This window comes from Thunnus thynnus, chromosome 19, assembly GCF_963924715.1.
Source record: "Thunnus thynnus chromosome 19, fThuThy2.1, whole genome shotgun sequence".
Classification (NCBI taxonomy): domain Eukaryota; kingdom Metazoa; phylum Chordata; class Actinopteri; order Scombriformes; family Scombridae; genus Thunnus; species Thunnus thynnus.
In genome coordinates, this window is record NC_089535.1 from 20,184,627 (window position 1) to 20,205,415 (window position 20,789).

The 20,789-nt window shown below is 40.7% G+C and overlaps 1 pseudogene; it reads right to left on the reverse strand.

Annotated features, from left to right (window-relative positions):
* The window catches only part of LOC137171253 (PALM2-AKAP2 fusion protein-like), an 80,094-nt pseudogene that overhangs the window by 11,630 nt on the left and 47,675 nt on the right, over positions 1-20,789 (reverse strand).

The window sequence follows — 20,789 nt, forward strand, 5'->3', positions numbered from 1 at the left end:
TCAAACAGAAAACTCTAAAAAGGTTAGACTCTCTTAAATTCTCTCATCTCAAGCAGTTTTTTTTTAAAAAAAAAACAGTCAAGACCTGCTGGATGATGAAGATACCAAAATATAAGACGGGTGATGAGCACTTTTATGAAATTAAGACAAATGATGTTGTGAAGTAAAGGAAGCAGCTGATTGGATAAAAGCTGATCACAGCTCGCTGGACATCTAAACAGGAAACCAGGAAACTGCGCTAACTTGTATCTAAGGAAATGGCCCTCAACACAGGAAATACACCAACAACTAGAAGCCACCTGCACAAGAACTCACACATGCTCAGACTCTAAGCGACATGCTGATAGGTTCACTGAGGTCAACTTTTGGCAAAATAAATCATCTGAAAGACGACAACTCAGTACCAAAATAGACTCAAAAATGAAACCGTATAAGCGTTAAAATTTCACTTTTGTATGTCTGAAAATGAGCTTACTTGTTTTTTCGTTTTAGACATTTTAATTCATTTAAATGTAAATATTCAAGACCTGGTTTAATCTAACGGACAGTAAGCTGTTAGTGTTGAAGCAATGTCCTCAAAGCCCCACAAGGATTTCTGGGGAGATGACAGTTCACAGCCAAGCCGTACAGTATCGATAAAGCGCTGTGCATTCCTGATCAAGGACTAGCATAATAAGGCTAGTGTGTCTGTTGTGTACCTCCACCCATCCACTTGCACACACACTCACACCCAAACACACTGACGGCATATTGCAGCACTGCAAAAGAATAATAATGAAGGCGATTTTCACCTACCCACTGCCAGAGAGCGTGAAACAACAACCAGACTGAAATCATGTTAAGATGCCTTTTGAGCTTTGAGTGTTAAAAGAATGCCCTGCATGTCTGAACTCATGGCAACTATTTATGTCCTTTTCGAAGCCTCTCATGACACCACTCACACACAACTCAGACCCCCTAAGACCCTTTCGTGAAACAACAACAAAGGGTCCGACAAGCGCTGGAGTGAGACTCTCCAGGCTGAATACTAATGCTACACTTAACACAAACACACACAAACACACACACACACACACAACGTTCACAGATGGAGAGCTCTTCTTAAACAGAAAGGTCTGTAGTCAGAGAGTGTGACCGGTGGTGTACACAAGCTCTCCAAGCACAGGACAGAGAGCCAGATCGACACTCCCAGCACAAGTACAGGAATAACTGGGACAAAACACCGTCTAGCAGTGACACTGAACAGCCATCCATTATTAGTTATGTTTTGGACTGAGCGAAAGCAGACTGTATTTTTAACTGGAGCCCAGATCTGTGTGTATAATAATAATTCATACTGTGAAAGTAAAACAAGCTGTACTTTGCTGGGATGGTTGCCCAGTGAAATTGTGCTCTATGTGTGTATTATGTGACAGTTAATGCACAGTGGGTTGGTTATGGTTGCAAAATAAGCTCCGTTTAAAAACCTTTTACGAAACACAGGATCATCCTGAATGTCCTATTTTGGCAGTAATTAGTTTGCTGCACATTATACTGCTTATACACAAAGACACTGATCATATGAGGTTAATTATTTGTAGCAGTAATAGACTTCTGCCAGCAGGAACAAAGAAACATTTATAAATCAATGGAGTATATTAAGTGAATTTGGTTAGTTTCCAATAAATAGAGTAATATGATTAGATATTAAAGATGCCTGTGGAACTGTGACTATTAAACAAAGTCAAATATAACTAGCACAGGGTATACTGTCATGTAATCCTGTCATATGGAAATATGCCTATATGCATATATTAGAGGGGATAGGGTGTAATTTTGAGAGTCAAAAAACCCTCAATTTACAATAAGTATTGAACAGCAAGTAAATCTTTGCATTTGTCTTTTACTACTAGGGACTCGCACTAAAACCTGACATAATTTGACCATGTTTTAGATTTATTCACTGTTTGATTCTACTACAGCTGAACATGTCTCTTTCTGTCATGTTATCTGTGATTGTCTGCTTACGGAGGAAAAAAGAAAATGTCACAACCAAAAAACTTTTCTTGAAGATGTTCCTTTGGTGTTCCCCTTCCTTTCCTCAGCCTTCCCCCTTGTTATGTAACAGTCCAGCTCTGCCCTGCTGTTAAACCAGCAGGACACAGTACTTGCTGTCAACTTAATTTGTTTCATATCATATCACATCACACATACAAACACACACACTCACACACACACACACACACACACACACACACACAAACCAAACCATTTAACATTAAAAGACCATAACCATTTCAATACATATAGAGTAACCCTATAACAATAGAATAACTAACAGATCCAGTCTTACAGGCACAAAAAACACTACGGGATTGAGGAATGCTCACTATGATGGAAGAAATAACAGGAGCATTGTGCAGGAAATAAGCAAAGGACAAACATGAAGGAACAAATCTTCACTAGAGGAGGAGGGGACACATGGATAGCTGTGTGTGTGTTTGTGTGTGTGTGTGAGTTTGTGTGCTAGTGAAGAAAAAGCCACGGAGCATATAAATGTAATCCTTTCCCAGCATGAATCAGCCCATTTTAGTATTTTGTCCCACAGGACTCTAAATGCCACAGGGACCACACACTGAGGCTAACTGGCTAACAGGCCAACAGACTAAAGATTCTCAATATAATATAAGTAATAAAATAATTTAAAGCAAAAATAATGAGGCCATTACCTTCATGCAGAATCAGGTGGCGTTTTTGCAATTTCACACACAAATTGCTGGTTTATTTTTATATCATCCAAATAGAAATATCACAATTCCATGCTGCCTCGTTTGTTGGCAATCTGTACCAGCCAGTCATACGTTATTATGACTGTGACCCCACCTGCAACTGGTGATACTGTAGGTAGCAATCAATTAGCTCAGATCAGCAGTTCAAAGTTAGCATGGCCTTGATGTACTGTTTGAGTCAAAGACTGGGGAATGATTAGATTAGTGACTTACATTCAACATTCACTAGGAGAGCTATGTTTAGACAGCTTGACAGATCTACCAAAACACACCACTGGCAAGTTAATTAGTTGGATTTGTTATCACCACATGTCGCTGATTGGATAACATAATTTGTCAAATGCAGCGCTTTTAGAGTTCATAGCAGAGCTCACATGTATATGTTCATAATATTAGCTCTAGAATATATGAAACCATATGTCTTTTAGGAAATACAAATAAAAAGTTAAGGGAGTACTCAAGTCCAACTATCCTGTCAAACACAAACTCCACAGAAAGTACACTACAACGGCTGAAAAGACTACTATTATGGTGAGTCTGACCTTATTATCCATCACCAGCGCACTCTTCTTCGGCATGAGCTGATTGATCATGTAACAGACCGGTATATGCACTGATTCTAGAAATAGCATCCCATCCATACCGTTAAACGTTGCATGGTCATGAATGACCCAGCCAGAGCAGAACATAAAAGAGTTATAAAAGACCTAAAGCATTCGGTTATATCCAGTCATCAGACAGAGCATATCAACGCTGTTGGTCTAACAGAGTGAACCTCTTCCCAGTGTTAGCTTATAGCATTAACTAGCTCTGTTCTGCCTCACACTGAGAAGAGCAGTGTGTTAATCACCTGTCTATTTCAGGAAACTAGCTCATTAGCCTGCAGTATTTAGACAGGAAGGAGGCTTCACACTGGAAGAAAACAGCCTGTGACAGCAAACATGTCTGATCCTGACTGTTAAAGTATTTCCCATTGATTTAGATATGAATCTTTTTTGTCCATCAGCGCTATTTTTAGTTTTGAAGAAATATTATGGATTCAGTACAATTTCAAGAGCATTTTGAAATATGGCAGCACTCATTTTGAGTTTAATACCGTTCTGAGGGAAAATGAAGAAATTCATATTTATTACTAAAAAAACAAACACACAACCACAGAAAGTCAGAAGGACATTATCTGAGATAAGACTGTCTGGTGAGCTTCATATTGAATTATTCTAGTGCCTGTGCTTGTGTATATTTTACACCTGCATAAAAAATTCTCAACTAACTCACTCCCAGTAAATTCCTGAAGTGTTTATCAAAATCAAAGAAAGACAGTGGAGATCTTCCCAATAGCATGACCTCTACAAGCCTAAGTGTTGACCTTTGCCCAAAATCCCAGTCCTCACCTTTAGTTAACCTTTAAGGAAAACTCCTCCTCAGATCCTGTTACACAGTATCAGTCTGTGAAGGTCAGTGCATCCCCGTAGTTATTTCGTGATGGAGTTTTGTAATTTACCGTTTTAGTGTTCCCACTTTCATCACCACTCCCCAAAAACCTTCCACCAACCCACAGGAATATCCCTAAATGATTATTTCATCCATCTAAGAGAGCAATTGCGACCATGACAGCAGCAGTAAGTACAAAGAGTGAGTTTTCACAGTTGGAAAAAAAAGCTGAACCTTAGAGGTCTACGCAGGACTATTTTTTTTTTCCAATCCTGCACTACTGCCCGCAAATCTGTCTGCCACATCCCAGGAAATATAAGACACATGTACTCCTTACAGATTTTTCTTAAGGCAATGGGAACTAACAGTGGATCGTTTTTTATGGATCATGTCTTCCAGTCTTTAATAGTTGTGAGCTACTTCCCACAACGACAGATACAAACCAGATGGTGAAACATCAGACTTCAGAGCAACAGACGTATTGTTTACAAATCAGATTTGGATTAGAGGATGGCAATTTTGTTGACTTTTATTGAGACAAACTAAAATGAAACAACTGTGTTTGGTAGCGTATTCAGAGGCATGCAATCTGCTGGGAGACAGGAAGCCCAAAAAATATTAGTCTCTTATATTAGAAAATTCCATTCTGTGCTCATCCCACAATGATGACCAGTATTACCAGTATTAGTGTAAGATATCCCTCATCTTCAACTTTTGTTTAGGGTCTTCTAGGATCCCAATGTCCTTGTAAACCTTTTACTGTGCCCCATGTAGAAACTGACTGCTCTTTGTCATCTGACATGGATTTCTTCTTGGCAGAATACAATGAAAAAATGTTTTCATTTAGGTAATTTGTCAAGCACAAATGCCAAACATCCTCTGGCTTCTAAAAAATGAAGATTTGCTGCTTTTTTTCTGTTTCATGTTGAATATTTTTGGATTTTGGACTGCTGATTGAACCAAATAAGCTATATGAGGATGTTACCTTGGGTTTTGGGAAATTGTGGTGGGGATTTCTTGCTATTTTATATTCTATTAACTTAACAATCAACAGATTAACTGATAATAAAAACCCAAATCTGAATTGAACCTCAACCATCAAAAACAAAATTATAACCCTAAAATAGACCCTTGAAGAAGTGACAGTTGGATAAAATGACCTCATTTCCTAAAAATGCCTCGACTTTGAGGGTGCACTGCTTGAATGGGCTCTCACCAGGATAAGAAAGGACAACACCCACGCAGACGACGACGCCCCGAGCCCCGCTCACACATTCTGTAACGTCTAAGGCGCAAATGGCATTCAGACATTCCTGTCTCAGCCTGGAATGTGATAAAGAGACTTGTGCAGCTTCTCACCACCATAACACAGCATGGTGTTACGAGATGAGGCCCTGACATGAGAGGTCAACCTCCCTCCTGACCTCTGGAACTGCAGATAAATGTCTACACTCCTAATTTAATCAAAATGTTTATGATAAATTCTTCTGTGGTAAAAAAAAAAAAAAAAAGTAGGCAATTCAGCTCTCTCTGCTCCTGTCAGGGAAGTATAATCCAATTTATTGTTTTAAAACTTTGAAATGTTCTGTTCAAATATTTCGCCCTGCATTTTTCATTGTGGGTTTGCTGTAAACACAGTATTTGTGTTAGCAGGTGCTTGGCGCTTTGCTTTGTGTTGAATCAATGACTTCTGTTGCACAGCGCAACAATAGTCGGTGGATGTTGTGGACAATAGTGGGTGGCGGAGGTTGTGTAATGATGGCCATCACATGGCTGGCTTGTATTGTTGCGTTTCCTGCATCCCTCCAGTTCTCTTCCTCTCGGGTACACAAATACCAAAACATTGAACAAAATGCTTTCCTAAGATGGAATGTGACAAATAAATGACTCTTTGACCTTGTTAAGTGTTTCATTCAAACATTTTTCTTTCATTGTCATTTTCAAAGCATCATGAGTCTCAGCTTAATATCGCCATAAAAACTCTGGATCCTTTGAACTATTATGGATTGGGCGGAGACCAATGTCCGTTCCCAACCTTGATCCTGACCTTAGCCATACCAAACCTATCCTCTGAATCACCGCCCACATCCCATTTTTTCAGCGATTGAAATAGTTTTGGTTTGGTGTTTCCTCAAACAGTGAGAGCTTTGCATAGAGTGACTAAGTCATCGTCTTGTGCCAAGGATGAGATCAACACAGCTATACGATGACTTATTTCCATGACTGATATGACTAATTTGAGTTACAGTACTGTTCCTACCAAATAACGTGGACAAGATGAATATGTCACCCCTGATTGGTGGGGGAAAAATAAAATGACAACTCAGTCTTTCTATCAGGCAAAGCAAATATTAAAATCATCTCTAACCTGATACCCAATGAGAGCACTTATGACCATATCTCAGGTGGTTTACATTATTGTGCATTTCCATTTGCATATCCTAAATGTTATATTAAAAGCGTTCATCTCTTCCAAGTTGATCTTCTCTCACTGTGTCATGGTGACTTCTTTAGACTGTATTAGCAAAGAAGTTATGAGAAATAAACCAGAAACACTGTGTCCCTTCACCACTTTTAGCTGTCATCCACTCCCATGGGCCAAACAAAAATAGCCACAAAGTGTCATTCACACTCCAAAGAACTACTTAAGATTCCAGCTTGTTCAGACTTGCACAAACATGAAGGGGCTTTGTTTAAATACTGAGAAGATCATTATCGAGCCTCGGTCTGAGCGAGCCTGAGGAGCGCTCACATGACACACTTTCCTATGACAAACACCAAACCACATGTTTTCCTTCCTATTCATGTTATCCACTCATTATCAGCTGACAACACAAGGATATTACATTTGTGGACTGAGCGGTGACAGCATATACACGCGGTCGTAATACTCAAAATGCACCACAATCATGCATCAACGACATTACATCAAATCTACGACTGTAATGTTTGGGACTTCATCCAATAACGCAAGGCAGGGGTATCGGTCTCTTCTTGGAAGGCAGCCAGTAGAGGCCCATCAACGGATCGGCCATTGAAAGGCCATCAGCCAGTTAATGTCAACAACACTTGGGAGCCGTGTGAGGCTGAACAGACTTCCTACTAGCATCCTCGCCTCACATTCACTGCTCCAGCTACCCCCAACACACACACCTGCACCGCCCTTTATCTCTCCTTGTACCCATTGTCTCTTGTCATCACACTGGTCTCTCTCATCCCGTCTCTCCTTCATTCCCATTTCCACCTCCGGTGCAGCATTATCAACCATCCAGCGGTTATGTAACCTGTGATTATGTGTGTATGTGCGTGCTTTCTGGGAAGAGGGAGTGGTTTTAGGGAAGAAGACATCATTGATAACTTTGTTGTTCCTGTCAATGTTCTCACACTACACGGCACTGGAGGGGTGGGGACGGAAAATGTACCTCAACACACATACACCGCTCAAACACACAAAGACTTTGAGTTACACTAACAGGCACTGACTGTCTCAATGGGACATTCAGTATGTGGCAGGTACCTCCTGTCACTGACTACCTAATCAAATTAGAGAGCTGGCTGTGATTTTTCTGTCCCCGGGCCTAGCAGAGGTATTGGCAAACACTCTGCCTGAATTGGCAGTTTGCTTAGCTTCATTATTTCTAGAATCAGCGAGCAATTTCAAACAGTGACAAAACAAAATGATGAGCATGGCTGATGAGCTATTCTAAACAGAGTGCGGGCGATAAAAACAGATTGAAACCTCCACCGCAATTTTATCTACCCTCAGTTTCCATCTTATCAATCAAATGTTGAACCTTGCTCCCTAATGAAGTTTACTGCATCAAATGGAGGCTCCAAAAATATGCCTCAAAATGTGCTTTAACATACCAGCTGCCCGTTCTGTGGCATGATGTTGATAAAAGGCGTGGAAGAAAATGCAATGTCTTTCTGTTTTCATGCCCTCCTTGCTTCCTCTTGCCAGGTGGCTGTGTTTGCCTTTCTTACACACACTGCTGTGTAAACTGCTTGCAAAATAAAGAAAGCTGTCCAAGATTTACTAGGAATGAACATATCTCTTCACAGAGAGACTGTAAGAATGTTCATAGAGACATGCCTGATTTCTGGAGCCTCCGTCACTCCTTTGGTATTGCACTGGTCAGCTGCATGCAGCCAAAATGTCAGTAACTCTACGGTGAAGTGAAATCAATCAGCATGATTGAAGGTGATGGGAAAACAAGGTCAAGGTAAGTTGTTTTTTTTTTCCCCAACGGCTTCCTGACTTCAAGTTATTCTGACAACAGCAGGAAGATTCACTTTCCTTAAAAAACAGCATGTGGTGGGCATATATAACCAGAATATTTCAGCACCATGATTGTGCATTTTCATGATAAGTAGTTATTTTCACAGCAAACAGCTGTGACACAGAGCGACACAGAAATAAAGATTGTCAGATTAAATCTCTAAGATACTTTTTCTAAACTGAAAAATGTCTCTGGTGCGTTTCATCCAGCAGCAAGAGGACAAAAAACACCCAACAGCCAATTAAATCCAGCATGGCAATGCCCATCCCTCTTTGAGCATGGACATTGTCAAAGTACGCTACAAAAGAAATGCAAGTTGCTTGGCAACAGCTACAGGATGAAGCAAAAGACTGAACATTCACCACAAGAAAATCTGGAGCGAACAAATGAAGTCTGACTTCAGGTGCTTTGCTCTGAACATGTGCCAGTTTTCTCTTTGGTTTGATCCCATGCTACTTTTTGACACACATGCACATTCATGACTGAAGCTACTTTTCACCTTTTTGAAATGTTATTTTATGCAAGCAATATTCAAAATGTAACCATTAAGTGCTTTTTGGCAGAGGCGGGGCTGAAATTGTATGCACTGCCACTTGACCATGGGGTGAGGTTTTATCAAGTGTTTTTGCAAGGCCGAGACCATTTAAACTGCATGCAAATCTAAGAAATACTCTACACAGCTTACCAGTAACATTAAATGAGCACTAGATAATGAGGCACTATGACACCAAAAGGATGGAGCAATAGAAAGGACAAAATCAATGTCAGTAAACAGCAAATCTACCGTATTACAATGTTTTTGGTGAACAGCACTGACAAGACAGTCTCTCTGGCTCTGCCAAGTCATTCAGCGAGAGTGCATGATGAAAACCAGGTTAAGGTCATTCCTATATCTAGGTTAAAGTGATGTAGAGGAGGAAGAGGAGGAGCATAAAGAGCCAGAGAGATATAGAGACTACTGCAGCAAGCAGTCTGGTCCACTGACCTCCTTTGGCTGTCATTCTCTCTGGAGAGGAGGGTGCAGTATCCAGTGTCCTCCCCACTTTAAAGCCAATCAGTGTAATTACAGCCTGTTTCTTTTAGCCAGTACACACACACACACACACACACACACACACACACACACACACACACACACACACACAACTGAGAACTGTCATCATGCAGAAATATAGCCCAATGGACCCCCAACTGACACACACACTATCTACCTATAGGCTATACTTTCACTGAATCTCTTCCTATGAGTTTTTCTTTTCCACTGAATCTTCAGTTAACATAAACAGTTTACATTCACTGTTATCAACCAGACTTTTGTTTTAATTCAATCTACCTGTATGGAGAAAGACGTGCAGCAACGCGCTGATCCCACGGAGCTCCTTACGACCGACTAGATAGCGGCTAATGACCGGGACGGGATTAGTTTTTAACGGCGGAGGCGTAACCGACCTTACTTCTTCTTATTCTTCTTTTTCCTTTGTCTTCCTCTTCTTCAACGTTCACCTTTAAAAAAAACGTGTCCGCAGCTGCTGCACCACGGGACCGGGCACCGGCGGGACGTTAACTGTAACAAACGCACAAGAGAAGTAGCGGAACGGGTGCGCGCAGTACTTTAATGACGGTAACGGCAGCCTCTGACTGGGATGACATTGAGCTCCTTTTACGCGCCAGCTTTTCCAACCGGCGGTTCCCTCCTCCTTTTCCTCTCCTCCTCCTCTTCCTCTCCTCTCGCCACCCCTCCCGCCTCTCTCTCTCTCTCTTTTTTTTCTAGGCACGCGCGCTGAATAATGCAGGGCTCGTGAGGTCCCGGGAGTGTTTTCTGTCCTGTTCCAGAGACAATCAGTGAGCGAGCCGCCAGCGCGAGCTCCAGCCAGCACAATGAGGCCGACGCGCGCAGATCAGGTTACCGCTGCACTGCCTTTCATTCATCTCATTCAGCTGCAAAACAATCTGACTGCAGACCAGCCACCACCACCCACCCCCCCTCCGGTCCTGCTTCTGTGCCCCCCTCCCCCCCACTCAAATGTGCTCAGGTGGCTTTTTCAGAGAAACAAAAACAAACTCAGAAGCCTCCAGAACTGGCGCTGGCAGACTAGCCCACATTTACTCAACTACTATACTTAAGTACAACTTTACGTGAATAGCCCATTTACATTATATGCCACTTCATACTACCCCACGACATTTAAAGGGACACTCCACCGATTTTATACATAAAAGTTCGGTTTACTCGTCACTCGAGGAATACGCCACAGCCTGTGAAAACAGTTAGATAGTAAATTATATGGCTCTGATGGAGCTTTCAAATGCTTTTAAAAGTTACCCCGATGACGTAATCAGGGTTATATCAGTTTTGACTTGAGATTTCAAATAGGCTATATATCAGAAAGCTTGTGTTACAAACCAGGGGTGTGGATCACACAGGGAGGCAAACGAAAGACTATTATATTGCATCATGGGAAGTGTAGGATCCACTTTTGTTTCTTTCAAGATATGATTTGATTTCTTTCTTCTTTAAGTTTTTCTTTCACAAGCCCACCGGCTTTATGGAAGTATGATTTATCCACCACCACTACATTTATTTCACAGCTACGCTGTAATTACTAGTTAGCAGTTTAAAGTTTACTTACAAAACACAATGAATAAAAGATGATGTAAAGCTGTTTGATATATCATTAATAATAATGCAATGGTAATAATATAATAACACTCAAAGGGGCCGTTCTGCATGATGAGGTGGCCAACTTTTACTTTATGCACATTTTGCTTATGCACTTACATACTTTTACTTAGATAAAACTTTTACTGGTAATGGAGTTGTTGTTTGTCTGATATTGTAGTATTGCTACTTTTACTAAAATAAAGGATCTGAGTACTTTTTCCATCACTGAGAATATTAGAAAGGTCCAGGACACAAACCCTTATAAGGAAACACAAAGAAATAGAAAAAAAGAATGAATAAATATTACAGAACAGCGTGGTTGTGTGCCAAAAATACAGAAAATTTTATAACAATATGTACAACATAGAAAATAAAATGAAATATATGGGAATAATATAGCCGCCATAAACTCAAAAGTTACTACACTGCATGACCAGATATAAGTCCCCATAGGAATATTACAGTACTGCATTAAATGTATACCATGGCAGATAAAAAATAAGTACTGTAAGGTCACTATAAATGTACTATTACGTACTACAGACATATTATAAATTCCCTTAAGGAATATAGAAGTGATACAACACAGAACAGGAAACTGCCTCAAGGCCTCATAACTCTCAGGGGCTCGTGTGTCAACTGATTTGTGCTTACTTAATTGAAATCTTGTTTATGAATATACATTATTAAATCACAATGTGAACTGAAGAGGTGTCAAAACCTAGCTTTAAGACCTTCAGTATTTCAGTTCTGTGCTTACATGGTATGTTACTCAATTCATTTGTGTTTAATCAAATTACTACACAGCATATCTGGGGCCATGTAGCATTCCAGCATAACTGTACACAATGCACAGGAGGTGGTAAACAAGCAGCTCATGTTTGCCCCAGGGGCCCCCCTGCAGGTAAAGCTGATAGAAATACCAGAAATTGCAGTATGGTTATATTGATATTTACTGTTGAATGCCATAAACAGAATAGCAATATTACAGCAATATGCCTGTATGGCAAATATTTTTCAATTTTTCCATTTGAGAAGAACTCACAGTTCCATCTTGTCCACATTCTCACTGTTCTTATCTTGCTCTTCTTATGATTTGTGATTCACATTGTTTTTGAACTGACACACACGCACACACAGGCACACACAGTACACACACCATTTAAGTGAGTGGATAATGGAAATCATAGCTTGAAAGCCTGTAATTCTCTGTAAAAGGTGAACAAATAGTCCCCTCTTAATAATGGCATCATGAAAGGTTTCCTGGCACATAGTGGTCTGGTGTTATGAGTCGTGTTTCGCAGGAGCTGGTGGTCTTCCTGTACTCTTTTAACGTCAAATAAAGCTTTCTGACAAATGTGAGAACACATTATGTGTAGGATATCTTGCTGTGTCTGCGGCTGTAACTTTATACTGTAGTTCTGGGGGTAAAATATCTGTGTCAGACTGTAAAGGATTCAGGTAATTACACTATTAGATGTACATGAACACACACTCGCACAGATACACACTACTCACCATAGCAGTGTGAGGATGTCTGGTTGGAATTGGAGCTTGATACCCATTTTCTGTTGTCACGGCAACCCCTGGTGTTTGGCCATAGCCTATGATAAAAGAAAATGATTAGTTATTGTCATCTTTGTTAATCATCACCCTCTCTCATATTTATTTGCAGCTGTGGGTGACCTATAACTATTTCAGTGTACTTTCTTTTAATCTGATTTTGAAATGAGTTTCTTAAGCCCTACAGTAACAGGATGGATTCTTACAAATGTGGTGAAAACATGAGAATGCAAACATGCATCTGACATCTGTAAATGTGATAATATTAGCAGCTAGTGATATGTATTGGAACAACCTGCACATATACCGGTGTGGTGAATTGTAAATCACTAAATCTGATTCTGTAAACGATTCAGTTATCATCACAAATCGTCTATATATGCATGACAGAGACGATAAATCTGTATTTCTATCTCGGTCCTGTTCTTTGCTTCATCAGTGACCCCTCCCCACCTCGAGGAGTCAAGTCCATCGGATTTTCTATTTGATCTTGTCAACCTCCTGACACTCACTCTCACTGCAACTGAAGGAGCAACACTGCTGTCAGAGTAGAAAAGTAGAAAATATCGATGTTACTCCACAACTGTAGTATAACAGTAATTAGCCATAATTGTAGAATTGGTGGAAGTAACAGCAGCAGAAACAGTGGTAGCAGTCGCTAGCGGTTGAAAGTACATTTACTCAAGCACTGTACTTAAATACAATTTCAAGGTCACTGTACTTGGTTTTAGTATTTTCATTTCATGCTACTTTATTCTTTAACACCGTGCATTTTCAGGGGGAAATTCTGCACTTTTTTACTCTATTATATTTATTGGACAGCTATAGTTACTACGGTAGTTAGTTTGCACATTATGATGTTATATACACAATGTATGATGAGTTTATAAAACATTACAGATGAAACTACCCAACATTAAATTGCTGTTTAAACATTAATGCATCAATAATGATGATACAAATACAGTACCAGTCAAAAGTTTGGACATATTTCCCCATTCACTTGAATGAGAAAGTGTGTTCAAACTTTTGACTGGTACTGTATATATGATATCACAACACAGGCTACTCTGTATAATGAGTACTTTTATGTATCAAACTTGCATTACTTACTTATAAGTAAGTAAGCTGGTAAGACTTCCATAATTTCACTTACAGTAAGTACATTTTTAAACATAAGATTGGTAGTAGTACTGACAGTTTTAGCAATCATATTATTAGTAGTAGTGGTGGCAGTAATAGTAGCATCATCCGTGGTAGTAGAACTGTATTAAACCTTATACTAGGATACTAGGAAATGTGACTTGGCGTTCTTGTTGCACAACATATGTAATAATTCTGTATTTTTGTACGTCTCATAGATCAGTTGACATTTCTTTACTACCTCACGGCATTTAATTTTTATGTCCATCCAACTGTTGTACTTACAAGAGTAAACCACCAAGTCATGTGCAACCTTGATATGCCATGAAATCATCTTACTAATATACTCTGATTATGATCATTGAACTTTGATTGAACTATCATCAGTGCTGTTGAGATACTGTAAATGCAGCCTAGAGCAGCCCAAATCACCCTTCTATGAAGTAGCACATGCATACATGTTTTCCACTGACTGTATTATCATCCTGTCATGTGTGTGTCTGAGACTGTGTAATAATCATCTGCTGTCATGTCTTCTGTTAAACACACCAGGCTGTCACTGTCTAAAGATAAATCAATTAGTGTTTATTATCATGGAAAACACACCCATCCTGCTGAGTGTGTATATGTGTGTGTGTGTGTGTGTGTGTTATGGCCTAAATGATAGCGCTGTTTTCAGATGCTGGTTGTCATGACGTCTCTAACATAATCATTTATCACCTTGCATTATCTCTTCTGTGGAAGTGTGTGTCATGTTTGTGTAGCTGGCCTCCCCGGTGTTTTACACAAGAACAATAACACTCAGTCCATCATCCAAGATAGATGCACATAATCAAAGGAAAGATGAGATAGTACAACAATATGCAAACAAAATCTTAAACTTCCAATTTTTTTTGTATGGAAGTTTTACAGGTTGCTAATGTACTATTCTGGACTGTACTGTACCCAGTATTCATGTGTGTTCTCAGTTCATTGCTGTGAAGTTATCAGTAGTATAAGTAAAGTTAGATGAGTTGTCATGCAGTGAGTGTTAGTGTACTGTTGCATTATTTCTTGCAGAACCTACTAATCATACCGGGGGTCACCTCAGAACTCCTGCAAAACTAGGGCATGGGGGTATCTTTATAGATTAATCCAAATATCTATTTATACTGTTTTCATTCCTATGTACCTCTCTAGCTTTTTACCTATCTTTCTTCCTATTATCCTCTCTTCTTCTTTCCTACTCCCTACTTCTCTAAATACTTACAGTACTTACCTTCGTTCTCAATATTTTTGCAGTGTGTAAGCTCATTAGATGCCACAGACACAGTATGAGTCCCCACAGGAGTGTAGCAGTAATATTAGATCGACTATTTTTCAAGAGCAGTGGCAAGTCATCCTCAAGGAGATTACAATAAGAATTTTGCACTGCACCTTCCTCCTAGTCCTTGTACAGCCATTCTATCCTCTTGTCTTTGATGTTTCCAGGAGGAACAGACTGAAATCACATTGCAATTGACCTCATTTGAGTGAGTGACCTGTACAGGCGCAGTGCCTTACAGGAACACCCGTGAGTCATCAATTAGGCCACATCGTGATATTTACATGTAGCTAAATTCATGACTTGATATTTGAAGCATACAGATAAAAAAGATAATAGTAATAAAATATGTATTTGCGTTTCTCTCTGCTAATTTTCTGTATTCCATTCATTTTTATATTGCTGATTTGGGGGATTTTATTACATTATATGATATTCTGTATACATCTAGTGAATGTTAAACTAATATTGTCTAAATATTGTCAGCGAATCAATGCAGTAATAGTGTAAACCTGGCTCTAATTTCTGAATCATTATGACTGTGGGCTTTATTCTTGTTCTATTTTGGTCGTTGGCCTGTCTGGGTTAAATAAATGACTCTTAAGTATATTGGGCATAAACAGAACTGTATGAGATAAGAGTTATATAACCTGACTTTCATTTGGATATTCTGGTGCAACTTTGCAAAACATGACTGCCCTCTTCTTCTTCTTCTCATTCTCAGTGATTGAATATAATTGTGTATTTTTTGTAATTGTGTGTTTTTTGGATGTGATTTGGAGTGAAAGCCCATGAGGTCATTGCACACTGCATGCTTGTAAAACCTGCCTCAACTACCATTAAAGGGAAACAAGTTATATTGGTCTATTGGACCCTATACTCAGCCCTTCAATCCTTTCAACAAACTTTAGAATAAGGGATTCTTATGTGTCATATGTGACTGCTGAACACACTCTGAACAAATTATCACCTACATGTAAATGTGAAATGTGTATGTGTGTGCTTGTTAGTGGCAGTGGGTATTATAACAGATAAGGGGTGCAGTAAGGAGAGCTTGTGATCTCTTTGTCAGCAGCCAGTGAAAAAGTGAATGTTAGAGACAGATGGAAAGAACAACAAGCAAGAGACGGCAGGGGAGCACTGGAGAAACTCAGCTTTATTGACCAAAGATAGAGAGAGGATACAGACATCAGAGAGAGAGAGGAAGAGAGAATGTGACAGAGTGAGACTGAAGTACAGAGTGAGTTGTCATAACCATAGAAAGGAAGAGAGGGAGAGAGAGAGGGAGAGAGAGAGAGAGAGAGAGATGAAGTGTGAACAATAGAAAATGGCTCCTTTTTTTTTTTGTTTTAACAGTCCATACAACCGTGAGGGCAGGCAGACAAGAAAAAGAGGGACCCCTACAGAGCCAGAGGAGTACTGCAGGCGTGGCAGTGGGGCTGCTAAACTCAAACACGTCTGTTGTTCACGTACAGCTCCTTGCATTACATCAACAACAACACACAAACCCAAACAGGCAAACTGGATTGGTCAGGCTCCATTCTTGAAATCGACTTTACTATTTTAATTTTTAAAAAAAATGGTATTTCCTTCTGTAGATACATTTGTAAGCTCTTTGCTTTTGTTGCACATCATGTGTGTGTGTGTGTGTGCCTCACACACACTAACCCTACACTTTCCAGAGTACATTCTCTGCATCGTCTCCACACTCTTTAAAACCTCTTTAAAAACAGTCATGCACTGAATGTGTTTTGGCCAGTTTGCGACACTGAACATGACAATGTTGATGGTCAACCCCGCTTACACTAGCTAGTAGGCTGCATGTAAACTTAATGAGGGAAAATAACTGCTTGGAAGAACCATCTTGGTGGTTTTTTTTTCACGACATTTCTGGTAGCAAAATCAAACTGAGAGAATAAACAAAATGTGAACATGGATGTTGTGAAAGGGATTATGTGAATTTGGTTGGCAGATTGATTTCAACCTTTAGCAACCTTTGAAAAACTGTAATGGATGATAATGGTGAATTATCTAACTCAAACAAATCGAGTCAATTGCTTTACTTAAATGAATGGAAGTCAATGGCTGCTTGGGAAATCAATCTAAAGGCTCAGCAGAAATATAAAATGAACATGATTTGTAGTTAATGGGCTGCCATGCAAATTCATTGGTACGTTCAATTAAGATCCTGCCTCCGCACAATTTTTTAAGATCCTCAGATGCCTTTGAGACCAACTGTAACACGTCTGGGAATGGGAGTAGCCGTCAAAAGTTCAGAGAAGGTGGTGATGGTCAGAAGAGGGGAAATAGTCAGGTGGAGTTAATTGTGAGATTACACACAGCAAAGCAGTGAAGTTAGAGGATGAAAATATAAAAAGCTCTCATCTGTGCACTCGTACAGTCATCATATGGCATCGTAGGACATCATAACAATGTCTAGTACCCATAATAATAATCTCTAGACCTCTATATAGATGTGGAAAATAAAAGAATCACTAAATAGAATATATAGAGCATATTTACATTCTTTTATCTACACAGGAAACCAGACCCCGGGCCCGGTAGTGGCCAATCACACAGCCAGCTGGACTGACTGACAGCAGCAGCGATGGTCAATCACACTAAAGCATGAACAGTATGTTTGAAGGCCGACCTACAGTTCTGCACTGACAGGACAGTTTAGAGGAGATGCCAAGGAATATGGTTTCTGTCTTTCATTGATTCATTTTATGACTTTGATCAGTACACCATGCAGAGAAAGATTCTTAGTCTAGTTCTTTAGTCTAGGACCAGGATCTGTTAAGTAGTCAAACAAATGATTAAAGAAAAAGGAAAAGCTCTCTTTAAAAAGGTTGTTGAGGCTCTTCAGGTACCCCAGTATTACATTAGGTTAGATTTAGGTTAAGTCCTGAGGTGTTTTTAAGTAATCTTTGATAAGATTAAATTATATTAAAAACCCAGGTTGGATTTGCACCAAGGAACCAAGGACATCACGGCAACATGGTACACACTTGAGCCACATAAACACCTCTAACTAATGTTTTTTCGATTTGAAGAGCCTCTCTAACTTTTCTGTAACTGTACGTACATCTTCTTCAATCACGTATCTGGCCCATATAGTTTTATCAGTCTCACTCTAATAGCAGGTATTTCTCTTTAGCAAAGTGTAGTCAAATGAAATGAAGCAAAATCTTTCCAGAACATCCATTATCATTCAACAGAATGAGGATGATTACTGCTTTTGAGAGATTTTCTGAAAACCGGCCAAGAAAATGACCTCCAGTATAATATAGAAATGATGTTATAATGACACCCAGGCCACATTATTTGTAGCACCCTTGTAAACGAGGGCCTGGTTGGTGACTATAGCAAGAGCTGGCAGTGTTTTCAGTCTCTTTGAATTGTAAAGGGCATAATGGATCTCTGGTGGCCTTCTGCAACGATGAAATGAATTTAATGGACAAAAAGATGAACATGAATTGCACATTATGTTAGTCTAAAAGCTCATTTGAGCACAGCTGTCGTAGTGGTTTTTTAGTAATCTGGTAGTTGTTGTTAATATTCATTATTCGCATCTTTGTGCCCAGACTGTTAGTGGTAACCCATGTTTATTTTCATAGCTGGAAATACATGTTCCCTCGCTGCCATAGTGTACTCATTAAGCTGCCGTTAGCTTCCTGTGCTCTTCAGCCTTTAGATACACTGGAAAAATTGGCTGTGTTGATCCTACTGGCTGCCAAAGGTGTTCCACGGCTTCTTATTGGCTGCTGAGTGATAGAATAGGAGGAAATGACCTCAGCAGTGGAATAGCTGGAGTTAATGGACAAAACACCAGAGAGAAAGAGAGAGAGAGAGTCCTGTTACTACTAACTACCATGTCAAAACCTCCGTTTCCCACGGAAACCGGCGTCCCAACAATTCAATGGCCTTTTAAGTTTCAAAACAAAAGAAAAATTCAGTTAACAACAGCAAACTAAAATAAAAATCTAATAGAATCTTCTATTTTTTTTTTTCTAATTTTTTTGTTATGACTATTCATGTGGAAGAATGAAGAGGCACGTGAAGAAACCAAGGCAACAAGTACCCTCCTCTCCGCCCTGGTCAGACAGAGTCTGTGCAACCCCCCCTTGGGTTGTTTGAGTTCATAGGTTGGGTGTATGGTTGTTTATGTGTGTGTGTGTGTGTGTGTGTGTGTGTGTGTGTGTATGTTGAGACAACAGGACATAATCTGGTGGGAGTTGAGAGAAAACGAAGTGGGAAGAGAAATAAAAAAATAACTGGAACTATGTCTGTCTTTTTGAAGGTTTTATAAACTGGCTTATTAAAGGTGATGATCTAGTTGATTGTCCCTAGAGCCAGACACTGTTTGATTAGACAGGATGGCAATGTGACTGATTGTCCATAAAGTCTTATTGACCACTGAGAGGAGTTTTATATAACCTGGGTTAAGCTGTTTGGCGATGAAGATCAATTTTCTCCATTTATCTGTCTTTTTTTCATAAATATAGCAGCATGACAACAGCTTAATTCCTACGTATAACTGTCAATTTGAATTTATGAACTATACTGTGTTGTCTGAGGACACAGGAGGCAGAAAAAGCAGAGATTTAGGGCTGATAATGTAACTGAGTAAAAAGTCAAAGGTCAGGTGTGTGCGTGCATGTGTGTGCCAGCCGATCAGAGTCCAGATGAGGAGAAGGAAGGCAGGGCTTCTGTTAGTAACCATCCATAGACAGAGGGGAAGAGAGGGGTATTGTGGGTAATAATAAAAGAGTGGAAGAGGGAGAAGATTCAGTCACATGAGGATGCAGCACTCGCAGCGTTTCCTCTTGTCTGTACCTGTGGCGGGGGTGAGGCCGGGCGGGGGGGGCGTGTTGGCGTCGGGATTCGCTGGGGGCGAGGAGGCGCTGTCGGGCTCACGGCCGTCAGATGACAGTTCCGTGCTGGCGGCCTCAGATGTGGCTGGCCGCCCTGACACGAGGTCAGCCGCTGTGCCGTCGATGATGGATAGGTCAGTGACTGTCTTCTCCCTCAGCGATTTCTCGTCGTCTTCGTCGATCAGAACCACCTCGGCCTTCACGGCGCCGTCAAAGCCTAGCAGCCGCCTGCTCTCGCTCATGTCCTCAACGTCCTGGTAGCCGAGGAACACCATGGTGACTGGGTGCTCTGCGCTGGCTTGGGGCGGGGAGGTGAGCTCGGCGCCCGGGGGGGCTGTGGAACTGGGCTGGGTCGTGATGGGAGCAGAGGAGGGGGGCATCATGCCCTGCCGAATCTCCCTCTGGAGGGTGACCTGGGCTGGCGGGCTTGAAGGGATGGAAGGCGGGGCGCAGGAGGGCGGGGACAGATCATCAACATCTGCTGGGGAGACATAGGCCTGCGGGGCAGCTGGGGTCACTAACACCTCACCTTTCCCGCCATCTTCTCCCCGTACAGCAGGTCTGGCAGCTCGCTGGATCAGCTGGTCGACCTGCGCCGAGCTCCAACCGTTCTCAACGGTGGTGGTGGACACGCCTCCGGAGGAAGTGACCTCGTAGACTACTTTCCTGCCATCGTCGTAGACTTTGACTCCACGTGATGCCGCATCCAGTGGGCTCACGCGGTTGGCTGACAGGACGCGCTGCTCGCCAGTCTGCGGGTCA